The following is a 19,072-nucleotide window of genomic DNA, read 5'->3' as shown; positions in this document are numbered from 1 at the left end:
GTCCAGCACGCAAGCATCCCATAAGCAAAGCATCACTGAAGATAAGCATCCAGCAAAACGGCAGTTATACATGGCATGGAATTAACATTCATCTTCTCTCTTCACACAGGTAATCAACTGAGCCACCCTGCATGTATTTACTCCATTCACTGCTAGCAAGCAGCCTGAATGATACAACTTCCCACCTCTGCTGCCTCTATTCTCTGCTGCTATATATCCAAATGGTAATCAACTGAGCCACCCTGCATGTATTTACTCCATTCACTGCTAGCAAGCAGCCTGAATGATACAACTTCCCACCTCTGCTGCCTCTATTCTCTGCTGCTATATATCCAAATGGTAATCAACTGAGCCACCCTGCATGTATTTACTCCATTCACTGCTAGCAAGCAGCCTGAATGATACAACTTCCCACCTCTGCTGCCTCTATTCTCTGCTGTAATATATCCAAATGGTACAACTCCATACTTCTGCTGCTTTACCATTTTGCTGCATATTTAAATGTGCTTGCTAAAGCTTTGGTATAATTCATTTGTTGCACTGTATGTAATACTTACTGCTTTAGATCTGTGACTGGGGCCTTTCTAGATCTTATCAGGTGGAAGGTGCTATAGCATATTGCCACATCTTGGTCTAGTGCCTTTGATCATCTAACCATCCCCTGGTGTGCTGTCCCCAGCTGCCAAATTATACCCAACCAGCTCCCACAATCCCTTTCTCCTGACCCTGTAGTGTGGCCTATATATGTAGTAGTTGCTAAGGGGAAGCACGCAGTGTGGGGTCCAGCACGCAAGCATCCCATAAGCAAAGCATCACAGAAGATAAGCATCCAGCAAAACGGCAGTTATACATGGCAGTTAGTCAGGGCAGGAGTCAGGTAACCCACACTTTGCCTTCCCCTTTAACCATGTGCTTTATTTTTATCCTCCTGTGTTCCCTTGCCATCCACATTCATCACCCTATCCCCCCTCCATCACGGCTCATACACATCAGCCCCTCTATACTTCCTTCTCCCATGTACAGCTCCCACACACTCCTCACCTTCCTGAGAAACCTCAGCCCATCTTGCCCAAACACATCGCAGAAAAAAACTACTTACAATTCCAACAACTATTGGCTCTTTATCTTCCTTCTCCTACTGATTTCAGGGGACATCTTCCCCAACCCTGGTCCACCATCCCCCAACCTCAACCCTTACCCTACCTCATATCGAAACCACAATAATCTGATTAACATTACTTGCACTCCCTCATCTCAATCTTTTAATTGTGCCCTCTGGAATCCACGGTCTGCTTGTAACAAGCTTCCTTTCCTACACAACTACTTTCTGAACAACTCTCTTAATCTGTTGGCCCTCACTGAAACCTGGATTCAGGATTCTGACACTGTCTCTCCTGCTGCCATTTCCTACGGTGGCTTACAATTCTCTCACTCCCCGAGACCCACAAATAGACCTGGTGGTGGAGTTGGCATACTCCTGTCCCCACAATGCACTTTCCAGGTCATCCCCCCAGTCCCATCACTCTTATTCCCTTCTTTTGAGGTCCACACCATCAGGCTCTTCCGTCCCCTCTCCCTCAGGGTAGCGGTCATATACCGGCCCCCAGGCTCACCCACCCACTTCCTTGACCACTTTTCAGCCTGGCTGCCACACTTCATGTCCTCAGAACTACCAACCCTCATCCTGGGAGACTTCAACATCCCCATTAACAGCCCTAATTCCACATCTGCATCCCAGCTTCTATCACTAACCACCTCTCTAGGCCTCTCACAGCTTTCAACCTCTGAGACACATAAGGACGGTAACACCCTTGATCTGGTCTTCTGCCGGCTCTGTTCAATCTCCCACCTAAACAACTCACCGCTTCCACTCTCTGACCACAACATTCTCTCCTTCATGCTCACAAATCCTCGCTCACCCCAGCTCATTCCTACCTACCACACAGTCAGAAATCTACAAGCTATTAACCCTCAGACACTTTCAGATTCCCTACACTCATCTCTGTCCCCAATCTCCTCTCTTTCCTGTCCTAATCTGGCTGTTCATCACTACAATGACACTCTTAGAAGCACCCTTGACCAAGTAGCTCCCCTCACCCTCAGAACCTCCAAACACAGAGTAAAACAGCCCTGGCTCACATCGCAAACTCAACTTCTCCAGCGATGCTCCAGGAGTGCTGAACGCCTATGGAGAAAAACCCGCACACCAGAAGACTTCATCCACTTCAAATTTATGTTAAGAACCTATAACGCTGCCCTTCACCTTGCCAAACAGACCTACTTCACCACCCTGATCTCCTCACTAACCAACAACCCCAAGAAACTTTTTGACACTTTTCACTCCCTCCTCCGGCCAAAAGCACAAGCCCCGATCACAGACATTTGTGCTGATGACCTGGCCTCCCACTTTACAGAAAAAATAGATAATATCCGTCAAGAAATCTGCTCCCAACCACCAAGTGCTGTGACTCCCATCCCTTCCTGCATCTCCCCTGGCTCACTCTCCACATTTGATCCCATCACAGAAGAAGAAGTCTCCAGACTCCTCTCTTCTTCTCGTCCGACTACATGCACTACCGACCCCATTCCCTCACATCTCCTCCAGTCTCTCTCTCCAGTCGTCACAACCCACCTAACTACAATCTTTAATCTCTCCCTCTCCTCGGGCATTTTCCCATCCTCCTTCAAACACGCCATCGTTACTCCATTACTAAAGAAACCTGCTCTCGACCCATCCTGCACAAACAACTACAGACCAGTCTCCAATCTCCCCTTCATCTCTAAACTTTTGGAACGCCTAGTTTACTCCCGCCTTACCCGTTACCTCTCCATTCACTCCCTTCTAGACCCTTCACAGTCCGGCTTCCGCCCCCTACATTCGACTGAAACTGCACTCATCAAAGTGACCAATGACCTTCTGACAGCAAAACGTAATGGTGACCACTCTCTGCTCATTCTTCTTGACCTATCTGCAGCTTTTGATACTGTTGACCACCATCTCCTACTCTCTAGGCTCCAGTCACTAGGCATTAAGGACACTGCACTCTCCTGGTTCTCTTCCTATCTCTCTGACCGCTCCTTCAGTGTTTTGTTCTCTGGCTCCACGTCATCTCCTCTTCCTCTTGCTGTCGGGGTACCTCAGGGCTCAGTCCTTGGCCCCCTTCTTTTCTCTCTCTACACGGCCCCAATTGGACAGACCATCAGCAGATTTGGCTTTCAGTACCATCTTTATGCTGATGACACACAACTATACACGTCTTCCCCGACCTTACCCCCGCTGTACTACAGAACGCCAGTGACTGTCCGCAGTCTCCAATATCATGTCCGCTCTCTATCTGAAACTCAACCTCTCCAAAACTGAACTTCTTCTGCTCCCGCCGTCTACTAACCTCCCTAAATCTGACATTTCCCTCTCCGTGGGTGGTACCACAATAACACCCCGGCAACAGGCGCGCTGTCTGGGTGTTATGTTTGACACCAATCTCTCCTTCACATCCCATATACAATCCCTTGCCCGCTCTTGCCGCTTACACCTAAAGAACATCTCTAGAATCCGCCCTTTTCTCACTATGGAAACAACAAAAACCCTCACTGTTGCATTGATCCACTCTCGCCTGGATTACTGCAACGCTCTATTAATTGGCCTCCCCGTCACTCGACTATCCCCTCTCCAGTCCATACTTAATGCAGCGGCCAGGATCGTCCATCTGGGTAATCGGTACTCAGACGCGTCCGCTCTTCGCCAGTCCTTACATTGGCTGCCCATTCATTATAGGATCCAATTCAAAGTACTTGTTCTCACCCACAAAGCTCTCCACAGTGCGGCACCCCCTTACATCTCTTCTCTCATTTCTGTCTATCGGCCTAGCCGATCGCTGCGCTCTGCAAACGACTTTCGACTAACCTCTGCACTAATCCGTACCTCCCACTCCCGACTCCAAGACTTCTCCCGTGCTGCTCCTATCCTCTGGAATGCTCTACCCCAAGAAATCAGGACTATCCACAATTTGCATAGTTTTAGGCGCTCCCTCAAAACACACCTGTTCAGAGTGGCCTATCACATTCACTAATCAAAGTCATTCTCTGTGTAAGTGTGCGTGTGTAGCCCATTCACTATCTCCATCCATCCTTCACTCCCGCAAGATGGCTGGACCTTCATTGTAAATACACCATTGTAAATACACACCTGTACTCTGTATCTCCCCCACCTCATTGAAGATTGTAAGCTCTCACGAGCAAGGTCGTCTTATTTTGCTTTAATTATTGTATTGTTAGCGTTGTTACTTATGACTTGTGTTTTGAAACTGTTAAACTGTAAAGCGCTGCGGAATATGTTGGCGCTATAAAAATAAAGATTATTATTATTATTATTATTATTTCACCCGCGCTGTATGTAAGTTAGTTGGGTCTGGTCCAATGGGCGGTGTTTTTGCTCCTTCCCTCCACCCCTCCTTTGCCGCTGTACGCAATATTTCATGTAACTTCTGTAGTTTCCATCCTTATTTCCCTCGTGCACATTGCAATGTCCATTCGCGCGTGCGCAGTATGCTTTGCCCAACTGCGGGCAAAGCCGAAAAGCATTAGTGCGCATGCACCGGTGAACTATGTCCCAGAAATATTTCACTGCCATTTCTGTATTACGGGACATAGTTCACCGGTGCATGTGATTGCGCACTAATGCTTTTCGGCTTTGCCCGCAGTTGGACAAAGCATACTGCGCACGCGCGAGAAGAGATTGCAATGCGCACGCATGATATATGGACAAGAACTACGGAAATTACCTGAAATATTGCATACAGATGCCAAGGAGGGGTGGAGGGAAGGAGCAAAAACACCGCCCATTGGACCGGACTCGACTAATTTACATACATTGCGGGGGAAAGAAAAAAGGTATTTTTGGGTGATACATGGGGAGTTAGGGGAATTCAAAACTAGGTGGGAAATGTATAGAAAACACTCAATACAAAGATATTTTTTATCTGATAAGCTGAAAATGAGGTGACAGATTCCCTTTAAGAAAATGTATCTGGTTATTGCCAAAGAGAGTAATCTTCCCCTATGTTCATTAGCCTGGTCATGAAAGCCCATCTAAGAACCACCAAGCTACTATGCATTGAGCCCCTGTGACAATATCCTATAAGTGTGTTGTAAATATCTCTCATGATTGAAAACCCTTTAACTCTCCTAATGCTCTCATTCCTACACCACATTCCAAATAGTTATGCAAATGCAATTTTTCTCTGATTTTCTGAAATGGTTGATGCGAATGATTATAGTGTACCCAACAGAATTTACAAACATTTTATAGGTTGTAAAGAACTGAAAAGGTAATTTGTTGAATTTGCAGAATTAAGAGGTCACATTTACTGAAATCAAAAGCTTTCTCAATCAAAAACATCTTAACAGGCCAAATTACATGTTATCGTAGATCCTCTTCTTTGATATATGCTTCACAATTCTTGCATCCATTGAACTTGTGAGTTTGATAGTTTCTGCTTGAAGTACTTTGCAGAATGTCAGAATAGCCTCCCGGAGCTGCTGTTGTGATGTGAGCTGCCTCTCACCTTCAAAAATCTTTTGCTTGGTGATACTCCAATGGTTCTAAACAGGGTTGAGATCATAGGAGGAAGGTAGCACAGATCTTCTTTTTGTACCATGATAGAAAGTGGTCAGTCAGAAAGTTTATATAATTTGCCAAAGTCATTTTCACATCTTCAGGGACCTTAAAGGGGTCTACCAGCGCTCTCCCGATGACTCCACCACTTCCTTGCTGATGTCAGAGCCTTGTTGGGACATGGTGGCTATCCACTAACCACTCACCACTCCATCTATCTGGACCATCCAGAGTTGCAAGGCACTCATCAGTAAATAAAACTGTTTTTAAATTAGTCTTCATATATGTCTATGTCCACTGCAACCATTTATTCTAGTGGGGACTATTTAGGCTATGTGCACACGTAGATTTCGGTCCTGCGGATTTTTCCATGCGGATTTGGAAAAATCCGCAGGTAAATTCTCAGGTCAAAAGACCTGCGGATTAGCCTGCGGTTTAGCCCTGCGGCTTCACACCTCTACAATGGAGAAGGTGTGAAACCGCAGCGGAATCCGCACAAAGAATTGACATGCTGCGGATTGTAACCCGCGGAAAAATCCGCAGCATGTGCACAGCGTTTTTCAATTTACCATTGAAAACAATGGTACTGTACAACGCACCTAAATCTGCTGTGGACCTGCAGAGCCTGAAACGCTGCGGATCCGCAGCAGAATCCGCACCGTGTGCACATAGCCTTAGTGGTGGCTAAAAAGTAGGTTTATGCACAACTACACCATGAGGTTCACTGTACTCCAGAGGCAGAAGCAGCTTCAAAAATACCAGTTTGATGCTTTGTAATCGTATTTAGGTAGCTATTCTCTTAATCCGATGAATTATTCTAGCAAAAGCCTTCCTCTTTATGCCTTTATCCGCATGAACCAATTTGAGTTCTGTATCAGCCACAACTCTTTTCACAGTATGATGATCATGCTTAAAGCGAATCTGACATCAGGATTTTGCTAAGTAAACTACAGGTTGGTGCTGTTACTCTGATTAATATGATACTTGGGTTGTAGAAATCTGTCTTGTTGTTCTTGTTTAATCTGTGTTTGCAGTTTTGAGTTACTGAGATGCTCGTGCTTTGGGGCATGCCTATGGGCGGGTCTTATTTTGGTGCTCTGGCCTCATCATCATTCTGGGCTTTAATGGCAGGTCACTGAACCCTCAGTGACCTGCCTCCTATTTTAAATATTGCGCTCACATATTTAATATTGTGGTCTAAAAAAAAATGTTTTCTTCAACAAAATGGCACCTGCGGCAGTGCATGCACAGATTGAAATCATTGCTTGCCGATAGCTGCTACTGCCCACTGTGTTCTGAGAACCAGCACACAAGAAGAGGAAATCGTCACCACTGGACATAGCAACATTACCGCACTGGTCGTTAAAAGAGATTGGGTGGCACATGCGCAAATTGAGAGCATGGCCAGCGCCATTTTGTTGAAGCTAAATTTTTTAATCACTCATTGGTCCTGACTTAGGGACTGGAAAATCACAGGTAAGAAGACCATGCTGACATGTATGTCGATGTGATTTTTTAAAAATAATTTGTTCATTGGTTACCACACAGATTTCTTGATAACTGTATGCCCATTAACAGTCAACATTAAATTACAAATTATTTTTTAGAATGAATTTGAAAACCTTACTGACTGTTTGGTTTCCTTTCTATATTCTAACACTTGCTGCTCCGTTGCTGTGGAAAATGAATTGGTATGTCAAATTTTCACCAGATCCATCATTAATGACATGTCATTAGGTCACAATTGTTAATCCTCTGCAGCAGGTGGCTCACCATTCTTATCTTGAAGGCTTACATGAAAGTTTAATGCTTTGTGATACCATACTTTCCGATGCTTACAGCAAGTATGATTCTACATGTAGACATTTGAACCATCAAGTTATTCATATTGTTTTTACATTTTAAAGAGATTCTCTAAGATTAGATAAAAAATAAGGAATGAAAATAAATGTAATTAAAAATAAATTCCTAAATACCTTTAGTTAGCAAAATCACAATCATTTCATCTAGGGAGGTAATCACCATAGAATTAAAATAGCTGCCATCTTGATACACTGAAATAAACCTGTCCAAAAAAGCCTGTGAATATGTGCAGTAGGAATCTCCTCCCTTCATCCTGCATGTACAGAGAAATATGCCCTGTATATTTGCTGAGGGTAGAAGATGCTGCTCATACTACTGTCCTAACTATTTTTCTAATCTAACACTGGAGCTAGCAGGGATGTTAAGTTAAGGAGAGGCCACTCTTCCCTGTCTTTAAGATGTAAGACTTGAGATACCATGGGCGCTGAGGTAAGAACAAAATGCTCACAATACTGTTCACTCTATCTTTTTTTTTATCTAACTCTAGAGATACAATGATTATTAAGATAAGAATAGGCTGATCACACTGCTGTCCGCCTCAGTAAGAGTGAAAGATGCCTAAAGGTCCTGTCACACATAGCGACTCACCAGCGATCCCGACAACGATATCAACGTGTCAGGATCGCTGGTGAGTCGCTAGATGATCGCTGGTGAGCTGTGAAACAGACAGCTTCACCAGCGATCAGGACCAGCGACGCCTAGCGCGCGGCATCGCTGTGTACTTAGTTACCAGCGCGCTGATGCAGGGAGCTGGTAACTAAGGTACACGGTACACGTGCTTCACTTAGAAACCCGATGTGTACCTTAGTTTCCAGCTCCCTGCATCAGCACACTGGTAACTAAGGTACACAGAGGGTTTTAAGCACAGCACCGTGCTTAGAAACCCTGCGTTTACCTTAGTTACCAGCTGATCGCTGACCTCCCGCCTGTCACACGCAGCGATGTGTGCTGACCAGCGACCAAAAAAATGTCCAGGGCTTTCCAACAGCGATCAGCGATACCGGCAGGGGGGGCCGGTCGCTGATCGCTGTCACACACAGCGATCTCGCTGGTGAGATCGCTGTTACGTCACAAAACTTGTGACTCAGCAGCGATCTCGCTAGCAAGATCGCTATGTGTGATGGGGCCCTTAGCCCTGTATGAGTTACCCTTGAGACATCCATGTCTCTGGCTATCCGGGTTGATTGCTGCTTTGCCAGAGACATAGGGAGACATCACAAAGTACGGGAGATCCAGGGCCAAGGGAGATCAAGTCTGAGTCATCCGAGGAACCCATGCAGGTGGGTGCGGTATCTGAACCTGGAAAACAGTCTGTTGTTCGATGAAAAGGGGGAGTGTGCTTGTACTGCATTAAAAAGGGCCATTTCTGGGGCACGTGTCCTTCCTGATCTGGCAGTAAACAGCCGCTGGAAAACTAAGACCTCTAACCTCCCCACAACCCGGGTGTTCTTATCACCTTTGTGGGTAGGACAGAAGGTTTTCTGCCAGCCGCGTTTCACAGTAGAGGAGATCACTTTTCTAGGATATGTGTTATTGTCCACCTGTTTTCGTATGGATCCGGCAAAAGTCTGGGCGGTACTGTATTGGGATCGTCCTGAGGATTTGAAGGCGTCACGAAGGTTATTAGCCTTCGCCAACTACGACCGTAAGTTCATAAAAATTTTTTCGGAAGTAGTCAAATCACTGACAGATATGACTAGGAAGGGGACAGCATTTTCCAGGTCGTCCAGTTCAGCCAGGGAGGCATTCGATACTTTGAAGAGGTGTTTTGCATTTGTGCTGATCCTCATACAGCCTGACGTCACTCAGCCTTTTATCGTCGAGGATAACATGTCTGAGGTGGGAGTGTGGGCTGTATGGTCGCTCCTGCTGCCTGTCCGTTAGGTAAACTGTTTGCACCTGTGGATTTTCATCTATGAATCTTTAGTGAACCTCATGATTCGGTCTTGGATGGACATCCTGGTAATAAAATCATCACTGATCATTTTACTCAGCGTTTTTGGTGCCAGAGGTTCATCAGGATGCCTAGGAGTGTTGTAAGTTCATTTTCCCCTTCACTACTGAGGCCCGAGTAACTCCCTCTTCTGGTAGAGAAAGGTAGTGAGCCTGATTATCAAACACCTGAGTTTGATGATGATGACTGGCTGAGTGGAGTTACTGACTGGATATAAGGCTGCCGACGCCCTTCTGTCCTGCAGGTGATTTCTCTGTGGGATCCTTGGAGACCAGTCTGAATTCCTGCTCTTCTAAAGCTAAGTTTTCTGCTCGGCTTTTTGCATTGGTGCTTTGACTTTGTTTTGCTTTGTTTTTCTGGATTTCTGCCATTCCCTGCTGGGGTGAGCTGAATTCCTTTAGCTTGGTCTTCTGAAAATACCTGAGTGCTGATTTAGTTTTTGAAGCCTAGCTGCTTCAGGGTCTTTTTCCATATCAGCTGTGGCTTATGTCTTTGATAGGGTTTTGGCAGATTGCAGACAGCAACCTTCCTTTCCTTTTCTGTTTAGTTAGCTTGGGCCCCATCGTTTGCTCAGCCTATCTTTCTATCTGTGTGAGTGTTTTTTCATCTTGCTTCACCGTCATTATATGTTGGGGGCTTCCTTTTACTTTGGGGTCTGCTCTGGGGCAGTTTAGATTTCCTTTTCTGTCTTTAGGCTATTTAACGCTCCGGCTGTGATCGAGGGGTCTAGGGCATCGCAGAAACCCCCCACGGCTACTGCTAGTTGTGTTGATAGGTTCAGGGGTCTGCAATCTGATAGTTGCCAACTTCTCTGGTTTTCTGGACGTAGCTTCTATTTTTGTGTCTGCCTCCTACGGTGACTCAGTCATAACAGAATCACCCGCCATACCGCAGATCCTAGGGTACTCAATAGCAGGAAAGAATTGTAAAAAAAAAAAAAAGTGTGTATATTTTTTCCTCTATATCACTGAGGCCGTAGGGGGAATTTTTTTTTCTCTCAATGGAGATAAAGCAATTGTCTGATCGTGTGGAGCAGCTCGCTGTGGAAGTGCGGGGAATTTCCGCCTACCTTGCTCATTCACATGCTGCTGAACCAAAGATTCCTACACCTGATGTATTTTTTGGGGATCGGTCTAAATTTTTGAATTTCAAAAATAATTGTAAATTATTTTTTGCCTTGAAGCCTAACTCGTCAGGGAGCTCCGCGCAGCAGGTTAAAATTGTCATCTCTTTGCTGCGTGGCGATCCCCAGGATTGGGCGTTTTCTTTGAAACCAGATGATCCTATTCTGACTAATGTGAACGCATTTTTTCAGGCCTTGAGGTTGTTGTATGACGAACCTAATGCCATTGATCAGGCTGAAAAGACCCTGCTGGCATTGAACCAGGGTCGTGATTCTGCAGAATTGTACTGTCAAAAATTCCGAAAGTGGGCAGTACTTACTACCTGGAATGATAATGCCTTGGCTGCTATCTTTCGGAAGGGGTTGTCAGAAGCCGTAAAAGATACTATGGTGGGATTTCCTGTTCCCTCTGGTCTGGATGATTCTATGTCATTAGCCATTCAGGTTGATCGGCGTTTGCACGAACGCAAAGCTGCACGAGAGGTGTTGCCACCTGTTGAACAAATGTCTGAACCTATGCAATGTGATAGAGTTTTTTCCAGAGAGCAGCGTTCAGGAGTTCAGAAGGCGTAATAAGTTGTGTTTTTTCTGTGGAGATGCCTCGCATATTATTTCTGTCTGTCCTAAACGAGAGAAATGCTTTGCACACACGTTTTCTGTTGGTGGTGTTCAACCTAAGTTTCTTCTGGCTATTACTCTGATCTGCTCCCTGTCCACATTTTCCGCCAAGGCTTTTGTGGATTCGGGAGCAGCCCTAAACCTAATGGCCTTGGATTTTGCTAAACGTTGTGGATTTCCAATGACACCTCTGCAGACGCCTATCCCTTTGAGGGGGATTGATGCTACTCCTTTGGCTAAAAATAAACCTCAGTTTTGGACCCAGGTGGTAATGCGGGTCGCCCCAGACCATCAAGAAAATTGCAGATTTTTGGTGTTGCATAATCTGCATGATACTATTGTTCTGGGGTTTCCCTGGTTACAAATTCATAATCCAGTTTTGGATTGGAAATCTGTGTCTGTGGTGAGTTGGGGTTGTCGGTGTGCCTTTAGTGAGGCTCCAGTGTTTTCCACCTCTCCTCAGTCGCATGATGTTCCTGATTATTTGGCGGACTTTTATGATGTATTTAGTGAGAATGAGTCTGCGTCTCTGCCTCCTCATAGGAGTTATGACTGTGCAATTGAACTGAGCCCGGGGTGTAAATTTTCCAAGGGTCGGCTCTTCAATTTATCTGTACCCGAGCACGAGGCTATGCGATCCTATATTAAGGAGGCGTTGGAGAAGGGTCATATTTGACCATCCTCGTCACCCTTAGGTGCCGGTTTTTTTTTGTAGCCAAAAAGGATGGATCATTAAGACCTTGTATTGATTATCGTGCCCTCTACAAAATTACTGTTAAATATCAGTATCCGTTACCCCTGATTTCTGATCTATTCTCCAGAGTTAAAGGTGCTTGCTGGTTTACCAAGCTTGACCTCAGGGGGGCGTATAATCTTATTCGCATTAAGCATGGGGATGAATGGAAGATGGCGTTTAATACTCCGGAGGGACATTTTGAGTACCTGGTGATGCCTTTTGGGCTCACTAATGCCCCTTCTGTCTTCCAGGGCTTCATGAACGATATTTTCCGAGATTTTGTCGATAAATTTTTGATTATATATCTGGATGATATTTTGATCTTCTCCAAGGATTGGGATTCTCATGTGGAACATATTCGGACTGTGTTCCGGATCTTGAGGAAGAATTCCCTGTATGTCAAAGGATCTAAATGCCTTTTTGGAGTACAGAGGATTTCTTTTTTGGGATTTATTTTGTCCCCGTCTACTATTGAAATGGACCCGGCCAAGGTACAGGCCATTTACGATTGGGTTCAGCCCACTTCTTTGAAGGCCCTCCAGAAGTTTTTGGGTTTTGCTAATTTTTATCGGAAATTTATAGCAAAATTTTCTAGTATTGCCAAGCCATTGACTGATTTGACTAAGAAGGGTGCTGATGTGTTAAATTGGTCTCCGGAGGCTGTTTCTTCCTTTCAGGAGCTGAAGCGAAGATTCACCTCCGCCCCGGTTTTGCGGCAACCTGATGTCTCACTTCCGTTCCAGGTAGAGGTGGATGCTTCTGAGATTGGGGCAGGAGCTGTTTTGTCCCAAAAGGATCCTGTAACATCTAAAATGAATCCCTGTACTTTCTTTTCCCGAAAGTTCTCTCCATCTGAACGTAACTATGATGTGGGGAATCGGGAACTGTTGGCAATGAAATGGGCATTTGAGGAGTGGAGACATTGGTTGGAGGGAGCTAAGCATCAAGTCGTGGTCCTCACTGACCACAAGAATTTGATTTACCTAGAGTCGGCTAAGCGCTTGAACCCTAGACAGGCTAGGTGGGCCTTGTTTTTTACACGTTTTGATTTTGTGGTTTCTTTTCTTCCTGGAACTAAGAATGTCAAGGCAGACGCCCTCTCTAGGAGCTTCTGTGCTGATTCTCCTGTGGTGACCAAGCCTGCTACCATCTTAGGCGAAGGGGTGGTTCTTTCTGCCATCTCGCCCGATTTGAGACGTGCTCTGGTATAGTTCCATGAGGACAAACCTGAGCGTTGTCCCAGTGGAAAGTTGTATGTTCCTGACCAGTGGAAGAAGAGAGTGATGTCTGAAGTTCATTGCTCTGCTTTGGCTGGTCATCCAGGTATTTTTGGTACTAGAGATCTGGTGAGTCGGTCTTTTTGGTGGCCCTCCTTGTCTCGTGATGTCAGGAATTTTGTACAGTCCTGTGGGACGTGCTCCCGGTCTAAATCGTGTTCTCGCTCTAGTGGGTTGTTGATGCCTTTGCCTGTCTCCAAGAGGCCATGGACCCATATTTCAATGGATTTCATCTCTGATATGCCTGTCTCTCAAAGGATGACTGTTATTTGGGTGATTTGTGATAGGTTCTCTAAGATGGTTCATCTTGTACCACTCCCTAAGTTGCCGTCTTCCTCTGAGTTGGTGCCCCTGTTTTTACAACAGGTGGTTCGCTTGCACGGGATTCCTGAAAACATTGTATCTGACAGAGGAGTCCAGTTTGTGTCTAGATTTTGGAGAACTTTCTATTCCAAGCTGGGAATTCAGTTGTCCTTCTCCTCTGCTTTTCACCCTCAGACCAATGGGCAGACAGAGAGAACAAAGCAGACCTTGGAGTCATATTTGAGATGTTTTATTTCTGCTGATCAGGATGATTGGGTTTCATTTTTGCCCTTGGCCGAATTTGCTTTAAATAATAGAGCTAGTTCTGCCACCTTGATGTCACCTTTTTTTTGTAACTTTGGGTTTTATCCTCAGTTTTCTTCAGGGCAGGTGGAGCCCTCTGCCTGCCCAGGTGTTGACACTGTGGTGGAGAGAATGCACCAGATCTGGGGCCAAGTGGTGGATAAGTTATCTCTCTCCCAGGAAAAGGCCCAGCGGTTTTCCAACTGACATAGGACCATTGGTCCCCAGTTTAAGGTTGGTGATATGGTGTGGTTATCATCAAAAAATATTGCTATGAAGGTGGCTTCTCCTAAGTTTAAGCCTAGATTCATTGGACCTTACAAGATTTTGGAGATTATTAATCCGGTCTCTTTTCGTTTGGCTCTCCCTGTCACATTTAAAATCCATAATGTGTTCCATAAATCTTTGTTGAAGAGGTTTGTTGAACCTGTTGTTCTGGGGGTGGCACCTCCAGACCCCGTATTGGTTGAAGGTAACATGGAATATGAGGTAGAGAAAGTACTGGATTCCCGTCTGGCTAGACGGAGACTCCAGTATTTGGTTAAGTGGAAGGGTTATGGTCAGGAGGATAATTCCTGGGTCTCTGCCTCTGATATTCATGCCAAAAGATTGGTGCGTGCCTTTCATCGGGCTCACCCTGATCGCCCTGGTGGCATGGTTGAGGGTTCGGTGACCCCTCCTCAAGGGGGAGGTACTGTTGTGAGTTCATTTTCCCCTTCACTACTGAGGCCCGAGGAACTCCCTCTTCTGGTAGAGAAAGGTAGTGAGCCTGATTATCAAACACCTGAGTTTGATGATGATGACTGGCTGAGTGGAGTTACTGACTGGATATAAGGCTGCCGACGCCCTTCTGTCCTGCGGGTGATTTCTCTGTGGGATCCTTGGAGACCAGTCTGAATTCCTGCTCTTCTAAAGCTAAGTTTTCTGCTCGGCTTTTTGCATTGGTGCTTTGACTTTGTTTTGCTTTGTTTTTCTGGATTTCTGCCATTCCCTGCTGGGGTGAGCTGAATTCCTTTAGCTCTGTCTTCTGAAAATACCTGAGTGCTGATTTAGTTTTTGAAGCCTAGCTGCTTCATGGTCTTTTTCCATATCAGCTGTTGGCTTATGTCTTTGATAGGGTTTTGGCAGATTGCAGACAGCAACCTTCCTTTCCTTTTCTGTTTAGTTAGCTTGGGCCCCATCGTTTGCTCAGCCTATCTTTCTATCTGTGTGAGTGTTTTTTCATCTTGCTTCACCGTCATTATATGTTGGGGGCTTCCTTTTACTTTGGGGTCTGCTCTGGGGCAGTTTAGATTTCCTTTTCTGTCTTTAGGCTATTTAGCGCTCCGGCTGTGATCGAGGGGTCTAGGGCATCGTAGGAACCCCCCACGGCTACTGCTAGTTGTGTTGATAGGTTCAGGGGCCTGCAATCTGATAGTTGCCAACTTCTCTGGTTTTCTGGACGTAGCTTCTATTTTTGTGTCTGCCTCCTACGGTGACTCAGTCATAACACAGGAGTATGAAGACACCTCCATTGTCTGTGCACGTTCTAAGACCTCTCATACTAGTCTGTTGGGGTCTCTCCAACCATTGGAGATTCCTAGTTGACTTTGGACTCACTTGTCCGTCGAATTTATCACTAATCTACCAGTGTTTGCGGGGAATACTGTAATTTTGGTTGTAGTGGACAGATTCAGTGAGAAGTCTCATTTTATTGCATTACCAGCTTTACCGAACACCAAGTCCTTTGCGCAAATTTTCATCAGGTAAATTGTAAAATTACACGGAATCCCGACTGATATTGTTTCTGACCGGGGGGGGGTACAGTTTGTTTCCAAGTTTTGGAGAGCATTTTGCACCAGTCTGGGGATCCATCTGTCATTCACTTCTGCATTTCACCCGCAGTCTAATGAGCAAACTGAATGGGGTAACCAGAATCTGGAGACTTATCTTAGGTGTTTTGTGTCTGAGAATCAGGAGGATTGAGTTCCTAACTTACCGCTAGCCAAATTCACAGTAAATAATCATTGTCATGAGTCTACTGGTAAGTCCCCATTCATCAGGGCATAAGGGTTTCATCCTCGGTTCAGCTCATTTAATAAAAAACGTTCTTCTGTATTACCTGAACAAGAACGGTTTTCATCATCTATTACGTCTGTGTGGCAGGGGGTTACTAATAATTTGAAGAAGATGGGGTCCAAATATAAGAGTGTGACTGATCAGAGAGGTTTGGTGGGTCTGGACCTGCATGTTGGTGATTTGGTGTGGTTGTCCCCTAGGAACATTAAGTTGAAGGTTCCAGCTTGGAAAATAGGTCCCAAGTTTATCAGTCCTTATAAGATCATAGCCATCGTCAATCCCGTAGCATTCCGCCTTGCTTTGCAACCTACCTTTAGAATCAATAATGTGTTTCATCAATCTTGCCTCAAAAAATACATTGTGTCTTCTATACCATCCCCGCTACCACAATCTCCTGTCATTGTGGATGGAAACTTAGAATTTAAGTTAGCAAAAATTATGGATTCTCAATTATTTTGTTGGTTGTTGCAGTTTCTGATACATTGGAGGGGTTGCAGTCCTGAGGAGAGGATGTGGGTACCAGCATCTGTCATCCATGCGGCCAGTCTGATCCATTCTTTTCACATGGCACACCCTGATAAACCTGGTCCTGAAGTTTCAGAGGTTCCGCGTATAAGAGGGGGTACTCTCACAGGGTTACTGCCACAGAGACTAGCCAGAAGACCTCAGTGTCTGATTGCTCCTACTCCTGCATTGAAAACAAGCATTTCACCTTTTTAAATGGTGAAATTTCTTTTGGCAGTACATATAGAGAGCTCTGGGAGTCTGAGCTCTCAGCTGAGCACGATTAGCCACTCTTATCCCCTATATAATCTGATTCCTGACTCACACACATCGTCAGAGCTCGCTTATGCTGCGTGGCTGAGAGGATAGGAGTTAGTGGTTATATGAGAAGGCATATGGTGGGTTTATCAGTGACTGTTGCTTGGATTAGTAAGTGTGATAATTCCCTTTCCTCCTCCTACTTTGTTTTTACACCATCCTTCTCTCCCCACTGCATTTCTCTGTTGTAATTGAGTGAATATTTGTATGCCTAGTATTTTTCCATTGCCCCTGTGCGTGTTGCCTTGTTCGTCTGGCTGGTGTACAGTGGTGCACAGCTGCTCCCCTCTTCCCCGGGTGGGGGAAGGAGAAGGGTACAGACAGAGGGCGGATGCAGGAAATAAGGCAAGGTATGTGGCCCTGGCATCTTCACCTTCAGAAGTAACCCGAGGAACAAGCTAGGGCGGCCCCTAGTGTTAGGGACAGAGAAGGAGCCCCTGGTCCCGGGTCACCTGACAACCGAGTCGAGACACTGATTTTCTGATCTAATGCTGGAGATTCCATGAGTGCTGAGGTAGAAAGAGGCCACTCCAACTGCTGTCCACCATGTATTTCTGCGCTATCATTGAAGATACAGTGGTGCTAACGTAAGAAGAGGCTGCTCACACTGCAATCCACCCTGTCATTTGGAATAGCAATGTATTGTATAGTTTTCACCAGGTGACAGCTCAGGACCTACCTACCGCACATGCTTTTTGGCACCTGTACTAACACTGTAGGACAGGTTTTTATCAGTGTAACAGGATGGTCTCCATTTTAATTCTATAGTGATTACCTCCCTAGATTAATCTATTGTGATATAAGGATTTATTTATAATGATAGTTTCTGCAATTATGTTTTTCTTTTTCCATAAAATAATTTTAAGAATATTCAGAGTTTTACAATTTATGGTCCATCAGGCTTCTACGGGTTATTGTGTTATGAATAAAAGAAATTGCACTATACATATTTTAAGAAATGTAAATAGCAGATGAGCATGTGTCCAAAAATTAATGCATTATAGCATGTTGCTTTTTTTTTATGAAGCGCTAAATATTTTAGGGCTCAAACCACATGTGATAAGACTAAGAAGTATTGATATCTGTTGTATTGTTAGGAATGTTGAACATAGCAGCATATTTAATATCCATCTGTTCTGTTTTAGGGAAAGATATATCGGTTTTGACAAGCCCTTAGTTTGATGAATCATAATGTGAAAAGAAGGGAGTTGAAACAGTGGTCAACAAATAGTGCACACCTCATGTTTTCATCCCCAACTGTCAGTTGTAGCTTACATCATACTCTATGTATGTTTCTATATGTGTGTGCAGATATGTAGATATCACTTTATCATGCATGCTTCTTTCCCCATGTGCATTCTCTTATCTAAATATGGGTAGTTATCCCTGCTAACCAAAGAAACAGACGGTTGACTGAAAATCAAAGCAAGCTAAGTTATAAGGTGCCAAAACATATGTGATGATGTTTTTACATGCTGTTGTAGTGTAACTCTAATTTCTTAGTCATCAGTCTAAAATAATTGATATCAGGTCAATGGTTGTATGCAACATACCTTATTTTATGCATTATAAGATGCATTTTTCCCCAAAAAATTTAGGGGGGAAATGGGGGTGCATCTTATAATGTGTATATACCTTACAGGTACCATTGCTGCAGGCTGGGATGAGGGGGTATCTGCCACTGCTGCTCCGAGTGTCCAGTGCTGCGGGGTGGTTCTGCCAACATTTCATGAAAGGCCAGAGCCCCCCACAGTTCCGTGGTTTCCTGTGCGGTGGACTCCGGGAAAATGGCCGCTGGGGGGCAACACATGCACAGATGGAGATCTTGGCATCAAGATCTTGGGAGATGAGATTTCAGCGCTTAGATCTCTTCTCCCGAGATCTTGATGCCGAGATCTCCATCTGCGCATGAGCCGCCCCCGGCGGCCATTTTCCCATAGTCCACTGCACAGGAAACCACGGAACTACAGGGGGCTCTAGCCTTTCACAAAATGTCGGCAGTGCCCCCCTGCAGCACCAGACACCCCTAGCAGCAGTGCCGAGCACCCCAGCAGCACCGTCAGGGACACCCACAGCACCGGACACCTGCAGCGGTGCACTGCACAGCGGACACCCCTTCATCTCAGCCTGGGGCCTGCAGCATCACCCCACGCCTGCCTCCTCCAGCAGCGACCTTGGGACCCCATTTCACTGCAGCCACCACCCCTGGTAAGCAATAAGATGCATGGATTATAAGAAGCACCACCATTTTATTAAAAAAAAAGTTTCCTATTTTCCTCAAATTTGGGGTGTGTCTTATAATCCGGAGCATCATATAATCCGAAAAATATGGTAATTAAAATAAATCTAAGGATATAAGGTAACACTGTACATTTTACATTAAAAAAAAAAATGCTTTACT

The sequence above is a fragment of the Dendrobates tinctorius genome, unplaced genomic scaffold, assembly GCF_039654945.1.
Source record: "Dendrobates tinctorius isolate UK_male_01 unplaced genomic scaffold, ASM3965494v1 ptg000111l, whole genome shotgun sequence".
In the NCBI taxonomy this organism is placed as follows: domain Eukaryota; kingdom Metazoa; phylum Chordata; class Amphibia; order Anura; family Dendrobatidae; genus Dendrobates; species Dendrobates tinctorius.
Note: the sequence above shows the minus strand (reverse complement) of the source record.